We start from the raw sequence: 20,421 nt of genomic DNA on the forward strand, positions 1-20,421 counted from the left end.
GGGTTCCACTATAAATAGCATGTTAATTGTAGAAATTAAAGCCAAAATAAGCCAAACAGTATAGATAATTGCAGAAATATTACCCATCTTTCCTGAAAGGGGTGCTTTTATAGGCGTCATGCTGAGGTGTACTTGCAGGTAATGAGCTTATGCATTTAGCATGCAATTATCTGTACCATTGTTGTGCTTATATTGACAATGTTTTTCTCCCTTTCTATGTTTATTATTGTTTCGCTATACATTGTTTCTTACAAGAAATCATGAAATGGCTGAAGTGACTCTTAGTTGCTGGGCACCTTGCTCGGGGTAGTTAATGAGGCTCTGTAAGGCCTCATAGGTCCCTCAGTAGGATGTCCTGTATGGGATTCACCATTCCTATGAAAGAATACTTGAAATAAAAAGACATCCTTGAGCCCTCGTTTCTGTTTCTCTGCTTCTCTGAGAACAAAGGTGGGGTTATTTCTAGAGAGGGAGGTCTATGCTGTTTTCCCTCTCTCTTTCACATTGCCTTTCTTCTCTTATATCCTGGAGATCCTGACTGACAGCACACAAAAACACAATGGAGTTGAAGAAGAAACAGGACTCCCACTCCATGTTTGACAAAGAGTAAATCTGGGGAGAACTTTTGAACCAGCCTATGGCTGGAACTTAATCCACTGGCTGAGTTTAATATTCTGAAATCTCATGAGAATGATGACATATGGACCAAGCCAGTGGTCACAGCTGACAATAAGAGTAAATCGCCAACCCAGTTTTTATTTATACTATAAACTCTATTACAGTATACAAAACAATACATTTATTCTGTGTTGTATACTGAATACTCAGAGATAGTTTTGCCAAATACTTCCCTGGCAGATTTATTTTTATAATAAAGTTAAAATAAAATCAGTTACTGTAAAATAAGTACCACTAGCTCTTATATAAGAGCTATTGGTATATTGATCCCTTCTCCCTTGCCTGATAATTCCCTTTCATCCACCCCATCTCTGATTCCTCGTAGTTCTCTCTCTTGTATTAGCTTTGCTAGCCCTTCTACCTTTTCCCTCAGGACTTAACTGTTACAGTAGATGCCTCCCTAGCAAAGATGGAATTAAATGGAGTTATAGGATAACTTTTCATCTTCATCTCTTTTTTTTAATATACAACTGCAATAAAAATCAGACAACTGTTTCCAGTCTCAGCACCTGCTTGTCTTGTAAGAGTCTGTTGTTTATTGTAATATTGAGGAGGCTTACACATGCTGTAGGTAAAATATTGTATTATTATTTTATTAAATGAAACCGCTGAGCTGTACCAAGGGAACACAGAGCAGGTAGAGTAAATTACACAGATATCTCTCTCTAACATGCTGCCTGAAATCACAGAGGATAACTCATGGCTGCTGAGCGTAAGCCAAAGGTTCGTCTGATTGTTCCCAGAGCTGAAATCCGTCCTGCAGGATACATTGCAAACATAAGATGCAGTAACATCTTAGAATATAACATTTTGTCCTACCACCTCAAGTATCTAAAGTGCATTGTAAAGTGGATATTTCACCTACACTTGTTTCAGCAATATTGTTCCCTCATATCACCCAACAATGGAGAACTTTTAGATTTTTGCTGATGATCATACTTGGGGTCTTGCAGGTTTGACCTAGAGCCTCCAAGTGAAGTGCTGCTTCCACATGAATCCAGGTCAGTATCACTAATCTCCATTTGGTAATGCCCACTTCCTAGCCAGACCCTGCCCACTATCACCACTTGCCAGAGTCTAATTGGGGCTAACCCCACCCCTTAAATAAAGCCACACCCCCAGACGTGAGAGTGATCAAGAGGTTGATATATTCAAAAGATGCTTATGATATGTACACATTTACAAAGATTCTGAGAACCTAGAACAGAAGGCCAGACTGGGTAATAAAATCATCACTTTAAGCTGATAAGTGACGCATGTGTGGTTGTTTGTCTACTGGATACAACTGGCCACACACTACGCACACCTGCACACTAAGGGACCATGTCTGTTCTGCGAACAGTAGTAAATGTAAGACTCGTGTCCCAGTTTGCGAGATGGTCAGCCCAGGCTTGGTCCTTTCCCAAAAGGGACACTTGGGAGATAAGCTTTGTACATAAAAACTATCAATCTATATTGTTTTAGTCAACATTTTGGAGGTTTTAAAAAGTAAAACTCTATGTTATCTCAGTAAAGCTGGGTTCAGTGACACTTGGTGACAAAACATGCATAATTAAAGACAGACTGCAACCCTCACAGTTTTTAGCTAACTTAATTTCTCTAAACTAGCTGCTTCTTGCACATTAAAAAAAAAATCAATGTAATTGTTCAGTGTATATTTCATTTTAGAGCAAGTGAGCTTTTCTTATCACAGAGAACATTAGATCTGAGCTGCTCTCATGATACACAGTAGAGTTTTAATATATATATGCATCACTTATGTTAATCTGTAAAAGATGCATTTGTGATATTAGTCTATCTGTAAACATGATTTTATAGGATTGTTAAGTGTACTAAACTGTAAAATGCAAGGTTTTGGAAAAATGACTAACTGGCTTAATTAGTTCCCCTGGTTATAATTTACCTTCCATTTGTCCTTCTTCCTCAGCTCTTAAAGCACTTCTCAGCTTCATGCTACTACTCGGGAATACTCAAGGAACAGGAACTTAAGTACCATTACAATGGATTATTAAGTATACTGAAGTATAAAATGTGTTCAAATATCAAGTTTTATAAGAAAAACTAGAAACATATCTTCAATATATATATATATATATTGCTGTTGAAACAGATAGTTAGGAACATGCTATGTTTAGTTAATGTTCCAAAATCGATCACATAGCACAGCACTGCACAATATGATGGTGCTTTAAATAATAATTTAAAAAACACATATCTATATATAAAATTAACACAAAACTTTAACAAACATCTACTAATATTTGGCGTGTATTTTATTTTCATTTTAAAGCAGGTGGGATGGCAATGTACAACCTGGTATCGGGCTCTGACTATTAGTATCGGGCTCTGACTATTATTAGCTTACTTAGTAGAATCTAGGAAAAGTAAATTACCCATGGGTGCAAAATGTATTATTTTGTTAAATAAAATAAAAAAAAAACATTTGAAGAAAGGGATGAACATTTCACAAGGGGCCTGTTTTATTATGGCACTTTGGTAGGCAGCACTAGAGTGAATAGTATTAGAATTCAAAAAACAAGAGTGTGCTGGCCATGTGTACTTACATGTGCATGTCTTAATCTTTGAGGCAAACATATGATATTACCATGTACTTGTCTTTCCTTAAAAATACTGCTGACAACATTAATAACTGGGGACTGCTGACTGTCCCTGATGCTCTCTTACTCACTGATACACTGATGTTTGCAAACCTGAATACAGTAATAATACAGGAAAGGTCTGAGCTATGGCTTTCAAACATGATCTCCAAAGACAATTAATCATCATTCAGAAGCTTCATTTTTCCTTCCTATTGATCCTTTCGCAGTTACAAGGCTCTAATTATAATTAGTTGCTGTACTTGATGTACGGGGAAATTATGTTAGAAATCCTGGCACTCCTTTGTACAAGGCAGCAAAATATCCTCCTGCCGCCACGCTACAGAGGTCATATTAACTAACAATGGCACCTTTGCTTTGTTAGATCCCTAGGAAGAATACATTACTCATTAATATCAGTTAAAAGTTATCCATGTTTGTGCAGCAAATTCATCTTATGGCTTTAAAAAGTATGTGTTTTATCTCTAAAGTTGGGAAAATTAGCATAGAACGGCATGTCAACAAAACTACAGAACCTGTTGATCTCTATAAAGAATTGCAAGGCTACGTGTTGAAACCCTTTGGATTCCAGTTGCCTATCAAAGTACCGAAGAAAATGTATGATAACATAGTGGTTTATTGGTTACAGGGTCAGGACTACCATAGGAAATAAGTGGATGCCTATGGTGCAGAGTTAGCAGGGGCACTGCTTCTAGGTTATCGAATATACTAGCAAGCATGAGTATATGCAGGAGGAAGACACAGAAAGCAGAAACCATAGAGCCAGCTCCACTTGCTATCATAACTATAGCATTGCAGATGGTGCACCTGACAGAGTGCCAGAGGGACTGAAAACTTGGCAAGAACCATTCTTCCATTGCTTTCTTATTGGTCCATGATATCAGTGAAACACAGCAGCAAAAGGCTGGAGGCTGTGCGAAAGATTTAAAGCTATATCAGCAAAAACAAAATTTGAAGTAGCTCTCATTCTATCCATATGTACAAACTAGACTTGTGCATTCAAATTCATGCAAATTCATACATTTAAACAAAACTTGCTAATTTCTTCAGTTCGTACGAATGTCCGAGAATGAGGAGGGACAAACAAAATAAACAAAAACTAGGCAGAGAGCTCAGAATTTTTATTTACATGAAAAGTGACTCTCAACAAATAGTTTGATAAGGGCAGCCTTAAGAGCTAACAGTCCTTAAGACAAAAAAAAGACATTTGAAATCATCAGACCTAGAAATACTCTGTCCCTACGCATCACACATATTTATGTTTCAGAGCAGGCAGTTTCAATTTACTATTCTAGCATTAATACTGCAGAGAAATTTATACAGAGAAACTGCCACATATGATTGCTTGAGAGAGAGATCTTAAGAGGGTCTTTACAACTGAGAAGTGTCAGAGGGGGGAAGAAAACATGCAAGGGGTCTCCCAATGCATCAACCACGTCAACAGTTTTGGGTTAAATAGTTTGATGTGATCAAAAGGGTCACGGTCCTCCCCCTTTTGGCCCTACAAGAGATAATTTCTGCCACCATATACACTGGCAGGCAGACGGAAGCTGATTAAATGTATTGTCATTGCTGCTAAGCTGGCACTTGCTAGATGCTGAAAGTAAGTTAAGGTTCCCATCTCTGATATATTTCATATACTTAAGTGTCATAGAGCAATGGAAAGGATGTCTTACACAATTGCAAATAGATTTGTTAAGCAGTTGATATTCGGCATAGATTCTATCAGCCCAGCCCCAGGTTCTTTGATATCTCTGGAGTCTCTTTTATTTGCTTGTTGTGTTGCCAGCACTTTATATATATATATATATATATATACACACTGATCAGCCATAACATTATGACCACTGACAGGTGAAATGAATAACACTGATAATCTTATCGTGGCATCTGTCTGTAGATGGAATATATTAGGGAGCAAGTGAACATTTCGGCCTCAAGGTTGATTTGTTAGAAGCAGGAAAAATGGACAAGCGTAAGGATCTGAGCGACTTTGACAAGGGACAAATTGTGATGGCTATATGACTTGGATAGAGCATCTCCAAAAATGGTCAGTGCCTATCAAAAGTGGTTCAAGGAAGGAAAAGTGGTGAACCAGCGACAGGGCCATGGGCGGCCAAAGCTCATAGATGCATGGGGGGGTGAAGCCTGGCTCGTGTGGTCAGATCCAACAGACGAGCTACTGTCGCTCAAATTGTTGAAATAGTTAATGCTGGCTTTGATAGAAAGATGTCAGAACATCAAGTGCATCGCAGTCAGGGTACCCATGCTGACCCCTGTCCACTGCCTAAAGAGCAATGGGAATGGGAGCATAAGAACTGGACCATGGAGAAGAAGGTGGCCTGGTATGATGAAATATGTTTTCTTTTATGCCACGTGGATGCGTGTGCTTCACTTACCTGGAGAACACACGGCACCAGGATGCATTATGGAGGCCCCACCTCACACTTTACAGGACTTAGAGTATCAGCTGCTAAAATCTTGGTGTCAGATACCACAGCACACATTCAGTCCCTGCCTCTTCAAATCAGGGCTATTTTGGTTGCAAAAGCGGGGCGTACACAATATTAGGCAAGTGGTCATAATTTTATGACTGATGGGTGTGTGTGTGTGTATATATATATATATATATATATATATATATATATATATATATATATATATATATGTATAATTTGCTACCTCTCCTTTTTTAGGTGTGTTTAGGTTTTATGATTGGTTCATACTAACAAGTCTCCTTATTTAGTTTTTGTTACTATTGTGCCCATCTTTGCTGTAAGAGAGCACTCTATATGATGTACAAGCCATGTATTTTTTTTTTTTAATTAATTTTTAAAATAAAGACTTTCTGCTTCAAGGTTAAAAACAAACATATACCGTACATTGCCATTACTCTGTGGCCATGAGATGGTGCTGCAGAGCACATAATGCCTCCAAGTGCATAGCATTATATAGAAGTATAAATAGACATGATAGATAACATGTGTATGAATTCTATCACAAGTTTTTAGCATGTACTTTATGCATGCATGTTATGCATTGGTAGCTGTCACTAACAGTTCATGTCTAGTGTACATAGAAATATATATGCATTGCATGATGTGTTAATTGCTTTCTGCTCTGATCAATGTCCAGTCATTGTGAATTGAAATGGACATTATCTATCTGTGCCAATTTTACTTTATGCAGGAGGAATGATTTTGATAGTTTTGCATTTGCTGACTGTGTCAATAAGGGGTTAATTACCTACATGAGGTAGCGAGTATCATAATGAGTACCATTTCAGGTTGGTTAAAATCTGTTCTTTAAAATGATCCTTAAATTATTAAACTGATAAAATAGTCTTTTTATTTTAGAGATAATTCATCTTAAGTTGTTGTTGGTGATGGGTATGCTTTCATAAGAAATAGCTGCAATTTGTTACCAATTAATAATAGTGATTATTTCACCTTAGGTTGATAGAATTTGTAAACACAAGAAGGAGGGGTAAAAAGACAATTAGCGGGTTGAATACGAATTAAGAAATAATATTGTATTAATCATGGCTTTCCAGCTTGTTATGCAAATATTTGTGAATTACTTTCATCACAATTATGTGATAATAAAGACATGTTAATGCAAACAGTAAATATATGCTATCATTTGCTAGCCGTTATTATCACATTTGGCTTCATTTAGGTAATAATAGCAAACCAAATAAATAAATCTCTTTTGACGTGAATCTTTTTCTGATATAAGGAATAAAATACATACAAATGTTTTTATATTTGCTAATTTAAATTAAAGACATACAGCTTAGCTTTATCTTCTCTACTATAGTTGTATACCTAGTATTGGTCATGGTTCGACTTTAGTTAATCCTGTGATAACAAAATGTCATACTGACTGGTTTTCAGTGGAGAAAGTAAGTTGACCTAGAGTGTCAGTGTCACAAAAGAGATCTGCTACGTCCATCCGCTGTCACACTGGAAGCTCTTGTAGGCTAGCCCCAAGGCATAACACAAAATGTTGTTGCCTCATACGAGCAGGTACCAACAGGCTAGAATGTCTTGGGATTGACCTACCAGGTTATGTCACATCTGTCAGGTATCCTCATTATCTGGACCGCTGCAGTGTTGCATCCACATTGCCAAATGTTGCACTGCCCAAAAAAGCAAAATGAGCCTTTTGTGGGACTTTCATGTGGGTCATGCTCCATTACGCCCATGAAAGATGGGTAGCATCTGTCATTTAATCACAAAATCATCTACTAAATGTGAGTGGGCCCATACATGAAGTTCCATACTGTAGTGTCATGGGAAAGTGAACAAAAATGTTGGTAAGTATGTGCCCCAGTACCGTTACATAACTCGTGTATGTTAAATAGACTTGTGCATTCAGATTCGTATAAACTTGCTTTTAATTAAAATTGCCTGTTTCGTGCATTTGTACGAACCTCCAAAAAGGAGGAGGGCTCAATGAATCTTGTGAAAATTTCTTATCACTCTAACATTAAACGTTTAATAATATCTTTAAAAAACTACCAAAACACCAACTTAAATTAGAGAGGTGCAAAAGTTGAGGAAAATAAATATAAAGATTTCAGGAGTTCTGTGGACCTCAATCTACTTTTACTGGGAGTTTGGGAAAATCTTCCATACATTAAGTAAGACTTTGCTACATTAGGTAAAAGTACAAATCTCAGGGGTCCGTTTGACCTCAAGCTTCTTCTGCTAGGAGGCTGTTTCACTTATCCACCACCCCTCAGTAGACTGAGTATACCTTAAATTAATTAAGACTTTATCACATTAGTTAAAAGTACAAATCTCGGGTCACGTGAACCTCACGTTTATTATGCTGGGAGGCTGTTCCACATATGCACCACCCCCTCAGTAAAGTAAATCTGTTTTACATTAAGTAAAACTTTATAACATACACGTACATAACATACATAAAAGTACAAATCTCATTGGTTCTGTGGACCTCAAGCTTCTTTTGCTGGGAGGGTATTCTACATAAAAGTAAATCTGTCTTAAAGTAAGACTTTATTACATTAAATAAAAGCACAAATATAATATATGGCTCTCAGGCTTCTTGCTAGGAGGTCATTCCATATATCTAGCACCCTCTCGGTAAAGTAAAACTTCCATACATTAAGTAAGACTTTATTACATAAGGAGAAGCATAAGCAAGTGGCAATTGACCATTTCGGTGTCTGTAAGGGGAGCTGTGTGTTAATTCACCTCTACAGACAACCAAGTAGTATATTAATAATAATAATTCTCTCCTTTGTCTTTTTTTCTTTGCAGCAGGGCACTGTCTCACATACTCACCACCCTCCTCTCTGCGCCCCAGCATGGTATCTGCATCTACCTAGAGATCAGAGGAGATAAGAAAATGGCTGGAGAAGATAAGTGAGCAGGTGGAGGGCACATACAATGCAGTGGGAGGGTGCAGGGTCACGGACAGGACTGGAGACAGAGAGAGTGAGTTTGGGCAACACATTTTGTTTATGAAAAAAGCCCTCCAAACTTAATTTGAACTGATGAAACTGGGCACAAAACAGAATTCATTGTCCCAAAATGAATGACCCAAAGACATTATTTTGGGCCTCATTCCCAGACGGCATGTGTATCAGTGTTTCACCTCATGGAAGGATATTATTTTTCAGAATGAGTTGAGGATGTAAGGAACCGGTTCCAGGAGAGATGTCAAAGGATAACACATAGGGAGAGTTCACAAATGCAGTGGTTAGACATACTGTGTAATAAGACATACAACTAAGAATCTTTTTTTTAAATTCCAACAAAATCAAATTTATCAGAAAGTCTATATGTCTGTTGACCTAAAGGCTTATACCATTATTTGTAGTGACAAACAGTCAGAGGGCCCCAGTTACCAAACCATAAACTATAGTGAATGTTTACATTCATGACCTCGGCACTGTCCTCGGGAAGAAGTACATCAATGGAATGCAAGTAAAGCAACAACTGCTTTTTTGTTGGTTCTGTACATATGTGAAGAATGTATAGAATATATTTCCCGTGAAGCAGAATCTAGGAAATACCGTATTTGATGGCTGCTGACACAGTTATTTTAGCTGGATAAGACATTTCACAGTGCTCTCTGTCATCAAGTACTAATGGACTGATTAATCACAGAAATCCAGGAGAGAGTTTGACACAGTCTTCAAATAATATTTCTGCTTGATATAGAGGGCTTCTCTGCATAAAAGAGGGTAACCTATTTTAATTATAATATAGTATTGAAGTCCCTAGTTGCACTTGCAACTAAGAGGAAATGCAACGGGAGCAATTGTGTGCACAAATGCGCCAGATTATGCACACTAATCCAGGCTACTTAAAATATTGGCTTCATTGAGGTTCAACTTTTTTGTTCTTGTGGTTTACTTTGGACTGAATGCCTTGCCTAAGGTGGCTTTTCACTGTCATTTTCTTCATTGATCATGCACATGTAACTGCACAGAGTAAAGTTCTATAAACAGAAAAAAATCACAGCTTCTAGTATGGATGTATCAAAGGCAACAGGTTAAATGATATGTGTAGAATGGTTATATGACATCATTAGATGGTGACAGATGTTTTGTAAACCTTATTCAATAAAAATATGACAACGTGGAAGGCCTCATGCATCATGATACAGTACATCGTAACCGTGCCAACGTCAGTGTTTGATTTGACTTCATCAAAAGGCTTTTGGTCTGTGCAACATGAATAATTACATCTCTGTTCGCTAGGCCTCACTGCCTCTCTCTTCCAACATTGGATGTTTGTACCTAATGTAGTGCTGAGGCAGTACTCTGTGCTCTCGAGGACAGGCTCTCATTTATCTTAGAGATAGATTTTCCTGAAAGCTGTTAGCTGGGGCATCTATTTCTTGTAGCTCATCTCTTGGCTGATGTGATTAATTAGAGTGGCTCCCAGCACTCTCTCGTTGCTCTCTCTTTGTTCCTATGCATATGATTTAGAGGCAACATGGATGCAGGCAGTGCTGGATACCTTTATCCTATTTTCAGATGCCCATTGTTGATTACATCTGTTTGTAGATTTGCCTGTCAGTGGTCTTGTCTCATGGACTTAAACGTTTGTCTTTATTGTAACACAATACCTTTTAATATACTGTCACGTGATCTGAGGAGTATCCATGTGTGCAGGTAAATTTTCAGATAGTCATTGATCCACCTGTACCACAAGATCATTTAGAATGTATTGCTGAGTGAAAAATAGATAGCTGATGGGGCAAGGAAGCAGCCTGATGATAAATGATTATAGAAAGATATACATGTACAAATATGTTCTGCAAACCCGATAACTCTGTGCTGTCCAAACACATCTATCTCAGAAGGTTAAAGGTTTAACCGCATTATATGTATTGTGTTAAAAAAAAACATATATAACCCTTTTCTGTGCCACTTAATATATTAATGGATATTTTAACTGGCTGTGCTTATCCCTGCCCTGACGCCATCAGCCGACTGTGTCTCAGCCGTATAACTTCATGAAGAAACAGTCAGATGAAGGCAGGTATGGGCGTCACAGGAGACAAAGAGGGTCCAAAAAAATCCAGAAGACCCATAACGAGGGGGTGACAGGGAACGCCTTATGTGTTTCAGGCTACACAGAGCTCTTTATTGTTATTCTTTTACACCAAACCAACTCATTTGTACCACTAACCATAGGGCTATGCTATTTTTTATAGGACACTGTTATGGAGTCATCTTCATTTTGGAAGATATTCTAACTGAAAAACTTGGTCAAACTCCATAAAAAAAAAAAACGCAAAAACACAGCGGATGCCTCTGCTTACAGGAATGTTAATGTAAATCCTATTCTACAAAGCAAGTGTTTGATAAATGCTTTGGATGTGCAATGTAATAAAGTGGTGATGATACCAAACTACAATAATAAATAATTCATCTTTAAATAAAGGAAAGTGATGCAGAAGGCATTTATTTTCCTCCCAGGCATCCCTATTCTTTGCAACAACATATTGCTGATTCTCCACTAGCGTATGCCTCAATCTAACTTCTTATTTAATTACACCCCCACCAAAAAATAGCCCAACCAGCAGAATATGATGTAATCTTTACTAATGTTCATTTTTTCCCCTGTACTCTTTATTTCCATTGCCAATCTCCCATGCAAATTCTCTAAAAGTACAAGCTGTATTAGTATATGCATAATGCTTCACATTAAGTAGCCATCAGTCAGGAAAAAAAGTGGAGACAATAGCAGAGACAAAGTTAATTTACAGCTAAAGCATGGAAAAAAATGAATGGTTGTGCATATTATATAAAAAATATGCAATGTTACACATAGAGAGCTGGAAGAACTGGATGAGAGATTCTTGTGCTGGCCATGCTTATGATAGGATCAGCACCATGGAGAGAGCCTGTACAACTAAGAATATACTGTATTCTTTACAACCAGTACAGAGGCACATGTACGATCTGTTGTAAGGTTCTACATTATAAGAAGTTTATGGCACGCTGTGGGAAAGTATATCATAGTACAAAGATTTGGGGGTATTATATAGAGGTATTATGGAACTAATTTAAAAAAGGAGATTTTTAGACAGCACTGTAAGATGTAGAAATATTAGTTATTTTTCATTTTATTTACCTTGAAGAAAATAATGGATAAAAGATGAGCAGCGAATTATAGCTGACCTGCCTTCTTCTTCTAGTGGAAAGAATGAGAATTTACTGGAACCACAGCAGATGTGCCCCAATTAGCCGGGAACCATTCATCGGCTGCATTTTTCTCTCTTCTTGGAGTGAGCGATACCAGTTATGTGAAATAAGAATTTACATTAGGCTCTAACGTTAGCAAAGCGTAACACCATGCAGCCATCACTGATACATGGTCTCACTGCTAGCACTCTAATAGATTTTAGCTGATGCCATCTGACCCAACAGGGAACCCAGCAAATCAACTGGAAAGTACAATTAATAGCATCCCTTACAACAAACTAGAATGCATGTCTTGGGGGGCTATTCTATTTTACAAACCAAGAGCTTAGACACCGATAAAAATGGAAATAAGTATATTGCTGACCACTGACCACAAGGGTATTTAACTGGCTTGCATGGGTACATGTGCAACCTATTACATTATAATATGGGATCATGTGAGTCTGCCTCAGTATATCGCATTGGAAAACAGGATCATAGATCTTAATATATTGATGTAAAACAGCAATTACTTTTGTGGTATCACTTTTGCAGTAAAATTGCCTTGATACATGATGGCCTCTATTCACAATCTCACTATTGCAGAAACGATTGTAGAAAGCAATTTGTTTTATGCCCCTAAAGATTAAAGGTTGACATAGCACCAAGGTGATTATGCATTTTTCATCTCATAGTCAAAATCAGTAGAACAGATCTTCCCTTAGACAATTTTGCAACTCAAGAAGCACTAAGTACAATATCAAAGCTGTTGCAGCCTATAAACCATAAAACAAAACTGATTTGTTCCTACACAGAAAATTCCCTCGATATTGTGCTATAAAAAGATTTCATTTGAGCTAATTTGCAGCTGATAAATATGCTCAATGTTTATACAGTGAACATGAAATAAAACGGAGCTGCGTACAATTGTGTTTGAATACACTTGAGATGAGTTATGCAGGGTCATTTTCAACCAATGACAATAAAATTCCCATTTCCTCCATAGTTGCGTTGTCTGTATTGTTCATGAAATGTTTATGAGTTAAAAGTTAAAAAGCCTAATCAATTATTTCATGTGTCACTCAAACTGATTAAAAATCTCCGGCAAAGAATGTGTTTTCAGTACCAGTGCAGAATTTGTGATGCGTTTGGTTGGTATAGGCAGATCGCAAGGCAGTAACAGGGATTAAGAAATATGAATGGAAAGTTTACAGAATGTGTTGTGGAATAATTATGTGTTGGCGCCTCTACACTATTCAATTTCTTATCTAAAATTAAATGAAACAGCAAAATATCTACACATGCTTTTCTTGCTTGTAGCTTAAATTGAGTTCTGTTTAATTAAACATGGGTATTAAACAAAGATTCAGAAGACGATATGAGATGCAGCGAAAGTAGATCTTCGTATTCAACTTTCCATTACATCACCTGCCTGAAACTGTTTATGGATGAAGCTGTAGCATAACCATAGGATACAAGGCTTTCACTGGATTTTCATGTTGTTCTTTTCTATGGCCTTCTGAATAAGATGATGGGAAGATAAAAGAGAGGAAAGTAGAGCTGTAAGACACACGGGAATATATTATATTTATTGCAGTGTTGACCCTAATATTGCCTTAGGTCATTATCACCATGCCCACACAGAGTCCCACACCACTACACAGGCACTTAGGAAAAATATACATGTGCATGGGCACCATAAAAGCAAACTAGAAATAACTATTTGCCCCACCTAGTATGCCCATATTTCCTATAAAGACTCAGACCTTATTCAGTCCTTGGTCTCACCATAGATTGTCTCTATGTATATTCAAGTCATGTTTGACTTCCTTTACTATACTAACCTCTACCACTTCACGGAGGCTGATACACTTATATTTCAGCATCTCCGTAAATTAAAACTATCTTACATTACAGCTAAGCTTCTAACCCTCTGTATTAACTGTTCTTATATGTGCCTCTCATTTGTGGGGGATGAGAGTCCAAGTGCCATGACATAGCATGGTTGTGTGTGGAAAAGACGGGGTGTGGGGTGAGTAGCCATACAACATGGGACAAGTCTGAGTGGGAAAGGGAAAACTGATGTGTGAGAGAATAAATGAAACTGGAAATGATTGTAGAATAAAACAAATAAGAGGGGAATTGCTATCTGCCTGTAGTATGTAGGATTCATGTACATACAAACCTCAGTGGATCCACTGGGTTATTAATTGATTCCATTACTCCTGAACTGCTCGTTGAATTCCTTGGTGGATGGTAAAACAGAATGGCTGAAGGGCAAGAAAGTAAATGGCACTTCATGTAATGGACGGCAAAACATGTCCACATGAGACAGAAAATCTTCAACTATCCATGTACGCATGTTCTTTGCCTATAATATCGGATCTAAATTATACAAGTTTATCATAGAACGGTGGTGTGATTTGTTTATTATTAAACAGCTACATTTCATGTCATTGCTGCTTTCAAATCATTGACAGCTACATCCAACTAAAAATCCATTATTCTTTCTAAAATATGCATTAAGTACATTAACTTGGATCCAACCAACCTTTTCAAGTGACTAGTAAGTAATTGTTCCTGTAATTAGCCAAGTACATTTATCTACATGTCAGGGCACAGTAATTACGAAAGAAACATTGACACAGAGTAGGATGATTTTTTTCAAATCTAATGATTATTTTCTTCTTGTAATCGGGGTAGGGAATATACCACACCACTTTATCATTGTTGCAAAGGGGACATACTTTTACCTAAATTGTACCAGTTCTCTTAATACAAGCCTGTGGAATTGTGATAGGGGGTGCATACATAGCTCTCCAAATATTGCAGGGAATATACCCTGATTAGCCCCAGGAAGATGCAAAGTAAAACACAGTGATTTATTGTTTATTTTATTCTGTGTGTTTTGGGTTCTTGGAGCATTTGTAGAGTATGGTGAGCCAGTGCTCCACTCCATATTTTTATTTATGGTCATATAGCAAGAGGAGTTCCAACACTCCCTGATTTAACTCAGCTGCATCTCTGAAAAGAGGTGGTAAAATACTCTGCCTGTACTGGGGTGGATTGGTCCATTTTGTTCCCTGACATAAGGGAGCAAAGACCTTAAGCTTGTGGTTGGTGAATGTTTTGAGGATTTGTGTCTGGACAATCCGGAAGCCACCCGAGTGTAGTTAAGGAATTCTTTTTGGATGCTGATTGTTTGCATCACATAAAAATAACAATAGAACAGGCACAGCTAATGTTCCCTCTAATTTTTCTTAAGTGGTGTGCGCAGAAAATTTCTGTTGTGCAAAATTTTTCCCAGAGCCAAAATTTTGTGCGCAAACCCTTTTGAATCCATGGTCTATATAAAGGTGAAATTCTCACTGCAAAAGTTACATATGAGCGAATCACGAGCGGGGGCTCCAGGCTGCATAAAGGATCAATATATATATATAATTATTTTTTTTATTGGGAAAAACTGCATAGCTTCTGTCCTTAGGCAACCATTGACAGGGGTACAGCATAACACCTATCACTATATACTGAGGCACACATTGACTGGGGTACAGCATAACACCTATCACTATATACTGAGGCAGACATTGACAGTGTTGCAGCATAACTGCTATCATTATATAATGAGGCAAATACCGTATTGGCTCGGATATAGGCCGCACCCGAATATAGGCCGCAGCCTAAAAGTTTGGTGCTTTTTTTAAAGAAAAAGTTTTGTAATAGATATGCTGCCACTCTGTCCCCCCCCCTGATATGCTGCCACTCTGCCCCCCCGAGATATGCTTCCACTCTGTCCCCCCCGATATGCTGCCACTCTGTCCTTGTTACAGGGTCACCGTACCCAAGGCTGGGTATCCCCTGTTTGAGGGCTGAGGAATCACCAGTCAGTCCCTCATACGGATAGCACTCAGCTATCCACGGATCATCCAGACCACCATTCGTAGTAAACCAAGAAGAACTCTTTATTACAAACACACAGAACTTATATACAATCTCAATGCAATGTGTACCGAACCCAACCCCCAATCCCATCAGCCACATCCCATCACAAATCCCATCAGTATACAGGGGATGTATCAGGTGAGGGGATTACAGAATACAATGGGTTCCCCCACCTGTGTTATCCCCCCTGTAGTGCGGGTGCCGTCTGGGCAGACAGGGCTGTGTTGGCTGATTAAGAGCCCCAGCCAGATTATAGGATCGTCTCTTTGAAGGCTGGGGCTGAATCCACATCAGTCTCTGGGCCGGTTACACAATAAACACAATATAATATATTACCGGGTCACAGTATACAGAACCGGACACAAAAGTGCTCCGTGACCCGGCTAAACTTCATATGACACATGAGCCAGCTAGCCTGGCCCTGTCACAGATCTCCCCCTTGACCAACGGTCCGGCAGACCAGGCAGATCCACACGGGTCTGCTGCAGGCTGTCCGAGTGGACAAAGTTCACAGGTGCAGGCCTTAGTTCATGGCCCCCTTTGTCAGAATCATCCATTGAAGGTGGGCCAGGGCCCTGGTTGCCCAAAAGGATAGTCAGTAGTCCTCTGTGAATTGGAGGACGGTCCCAGCTCAGCCGGGGGCACATGGCTATCCCCCTCACCGGGGTAACAGGGGCACCTGGAGACTCTTGCTCCCTAGTCTTGGGAACTGAGTCTGGGGCAGCTGCCAGGCCAGGGTGGTTGCATGGAAGGAAAACCCTGCTGATCGGGCCGGGGGCACTCGGGGAACCAGGGAAACACGTAGAGGTAGTAAGCGAGGCCTCTACCGGGACACTGGAGTGACCTAGGGGACACTCTGGGACAGGAACAGGTGCCCTTACAGGGTTATTGGGCGAGCTAAGCAGCTCTGCGGGGTACTCAGAGGACCCAGGGGAATACTCCGGGGCAGGGACAGGTGCCAATACTGGACCACCGGGAGGGTTAAGCAGACCCTCGATCTTCCTCTCTGGGACAGGTGCCTCTGCCTGGGCACGGGGAGAGTCAGAGGAACACTCTGGGACAGTGACCTGGGCTTCTACCAGGACACTTGGGGAACCAGGGATCACTTCGGAGAACACAGGGATAGGAACCAGGGCCTGCGCCAGGCTACTGAGAGGACCCAGGGAACTCGGCAGCCCCTCTGGCGTCCTCGCTAGGTTAGGGAATGGTGCCTCTACCGGGTCACCGGGGACTTCAGTGGGAACCTCTGGGGCAGTGACCCGGGCTTCTCCCAGGACACTCGGGAAATCAGGGGGACAGTCTGGGGCACTGGCTTCTACAGGCATAGCTAGGGGTTTGGTGAGGGGGGTTGTGCCACTTACTCGGGCGGTGGGGACAGTCATCTCTTCTGCCGGGGTAGAGCAGCCAGGGTTGTTGGTGGGGACTTGGGTCGGAGCTTTTGGCTTCCTCCTCCGCTTCTTCTTGCTGGCGAGGACCTCGGTTCTTCTCGCCAGGGCAGGGGCCGCGGAGTAGGTGAAGAGGACCTCGGTCCCACTCCCGCAAGTTGTAGTACCATGCTCCCAGTCTCCTTGTAACTCCTGAAGCTCCACTCTCCGCAGCAATTCTTTATAGTCCCTCTCGAGCTGCCATTCCTCTTGGACCAGGCAATCCATAACAGCCTCCAGCTCGGGGGGAATAGCATAAACCAGGACTTCTGCACGGTTGTCCCAGATTGTATCCCTGCGGTACTGGCAGGGGCTTCCGAAGGACGAGTCAAATTGGAAGGCATCATATATCAGTCCTGGGTCGACGGGGCTATACAGCATCAGAGGGTCGCTGTGGTCTTCACCTGCTAACTGCTGGGAGAATCCCTGGTAGCGGCTCTGGAGGTCGAGCTCTGCATATATGAGACCCCTCAATTCGTCTTCCCACTCCGGCAACGGGTTCTCCCCCAGGAGTGGAACTCGTAGATCCCACATTGTCCAGTACTGTGCCCAGTACGTTTCAAAGTGGGGATGGGAGAAATCATCCCTCCAGTCTGCAGGCGCAGACTCTAACTGCCATTGCTGGTGTTCCAGCTCACACACCTCGGCTGTAACCCGGTCTGTCTCATCCTCTGGTTCTCGGAAGGGTTGGATATCCTGGTATGATATTTTGGGGGTCTGTTCCCCTAGTCTGGGAGATACAGACCCACTCTGGCTCAGTTCCTGGTGACACATTTTAATCACCGCCGTCACTTGCTCCGATGTAGCCCCTCCTGGGTACAGGGATAAGTGCCATAGAATGTTCTTTTGTAGAGCACTCAGTCCGAGGCTCTCCTCTGGGGCATCCTGGTGCCGGTCCATCTCTCTGCAGTCTGCAATCAGAGTAGCCTTTCCTTTGCTACAAACCTCCAGGAGCTCTCTTGGTGTCTCTTGTCTGCAATCCCAGTTGGTGGTTTGGATTTCACCCAAGTCGTGGGATTCTTCCCACCGCTGCCAACCAATGTTACAGGGTCACCGTACCCAAGGCTGGGTCCCCCTGTTTGAGGGCTGAGGAATCACCAGTCAGTCCCTCATACGGATAGCACTCAGCTATCCACGGATCATCCAGACCACCATTCGTAGTAAACCAAGAAGAACTCTCTTTATTACAAACACACAGAACTTATATACAATCTCAATGCAATGTGTACCGAACCCAACCCCCAATCCCATCAGCCACATCCCATCACAAATCCCATCAGTATACAGGGGATGTATCAGGTGAGGGGATTACAGAATACAATGGGTTCCCCCACCTGGGTTATCCCCCCTGTAGTGCGGGTGCCGTCTGGGCAGACAGGGCTGTGTTGGCTGATTAAGAGCCCCAGCCAGATTATAGGATCGTCTCTTTGAAGGCTGGGGCTGAATCCACATCAGTCTCTGGGCCGGTTACACAATAAACACAATATAATATATTACCGGGTCACAGTATACAGAACCGGACACAAAAGTGCTCCGTGACCCGGCTAAACTTCATATGACACATGAGCCAGCTAGCCTGGCCCTGTCACAGTCCTCCCCCCATCAAGATATGCTGTCACTCTGTCCTCCCCCCTCGAGATATGCTGCCACTCTGCCCCCCCCCGACTTACCAGAGCAGACTCCAAGGTGTCTTGCGGGGACATCTACGCAATACTCCTGTAGTATACGCGTGTTGCGTAGATGTCCCCCGACGGCCCCGCAAGACACCCGGGAGTCTGCTCTGGTAAGTCTTTGGGGGCAGAGGTAAAATGCATTGTGCGGACGTTCACCGGCTGCGGCGAATCCCGTAAACAACCTCCGCTGCCGGCACGTCTGCACGATGTGCTTTAACAATCTCCCTTGCCGGGACTCCCCCTGTGGGAATTCCCGGCAAGGGAGATTGTTAAAGCACATTGTGCAGACGTGCCGGCAGCGGAGGTTGTTTACGCGCACATCGCTGCAGTCGGGGAATGTCTGTGCGATGCGCTTAGACAATCTCCCGTGCGGGCACTTCCCCCGTGGAAAGTGCCGGCAGGGGAGGCTGTCTGAGCGTATCAGAGAGTAGGATGCAGGTCCTCTGCACCGCTGCGGGGGATCTGTATCCTAACCCTGCTGCCTGCCCGGCGCCCAGAACTGCATGTCCCGGCCGTCGGGCGCTACACCCCGAATATAGACCGCACCCCCCCTTTAAAGTGGGGGGAAAAAGTGCGACCTATATTCGGGCCAATACGGTATTGACAGTGGTGCAGCATAACTGTTATTATATACTGAGGCACTCATTGACGGTGGTACAGCATAACTGCTATTATTATATACTGAGGCAGACATTGACGGTGGGGCAGCATAACACCTATCACTATATACTGAGGCACAGCCCAACACCTATCACTTTATATTGAGCCAGACATTGCCAATAATGTAGCATAACCCCTATCACTATATACTAAGCCAAACATTGAGGTGGTGTAGGCCTACCGCTTCAGTGTCTGGCTTAGTAAATAGGGATGCACCGAAATGAAAATTCTGGACCAAAACCGAAAATTCAGCATTCACTTGATTGAAAATGACCCCACCTTTAAAAAACCCCCCACTTTATTAAAAATAACACACACTTTTCCTCCTACTCTTCGTTCTTCCTCTTGACTCTTCTTCTTCTGTGTCCTGTCCCGGTGCAGTGTGGAAGGTGGTGGGTGTGGCTTCAATGCTGTGCGCTGGGATATGAGCTCTAAAGGGGTAGTAGAAGTATTATTAAACACTCATCTACAGACACGCCAGAAAGCTTGTTTTCCCTCAGAAATCTCATGGTGCTTCCACAACCAGAAGGAATTCTGGGTAGGCGCATGGAAACAAGGTAACAATTATAACCCTTCCCAATGCACACTTTTCCCTATTCACCAGCTGTCTCGAGCATGGTTTCTGGGATTGTATTTCCAGCTAATATAAATTGCATCGTAGTCGGCAGGTTTCGATCTTGCGCGGGGAGACCCCAATGGATTTCTAGTCCATTGCCTTAACCACTCGGCCACGACTACTTTCCAACGACAGATGT

General features: G+C 41.4%; 1 non-coding gene across 1 annotated transcript; it reads right to left on the bottom strand.

Annotated features, from left to right (window-relative positions):
* Positions 1-20,322: 20,322 nt before the first annotated feature.
* TRNAS-AGA (transfer RNA serine (anticodon AGA)) lies at positions 20,323-20,404 on the bottom strand. Its single transcript has one exon. It is a non-coding gene; the product is annotated as a tRNA-Ser (tRNA).
* Between the last annotated feature and the right edge of the window lie 17 nt (positions 20,405-20,421).

Source organism: Sceloporus occidentalis, unplaced genomic scaffold, assembly GCF_023333645.1.
Source record: "Sceloporus occidentalis isolate IW3139 unplaced genomic scaffold, rSceOcc1.0.p SCAF_53, whole genome shotgun sequence".
In the NCBI taxonomy this organism is placed as follows: domain Eukaryota; kingdom Metazoa; phylum Chordata; class Lepidosauria; order Squamata; family Phrynosomatidae; genus Sceloporus; species Sceloporus occidentalis.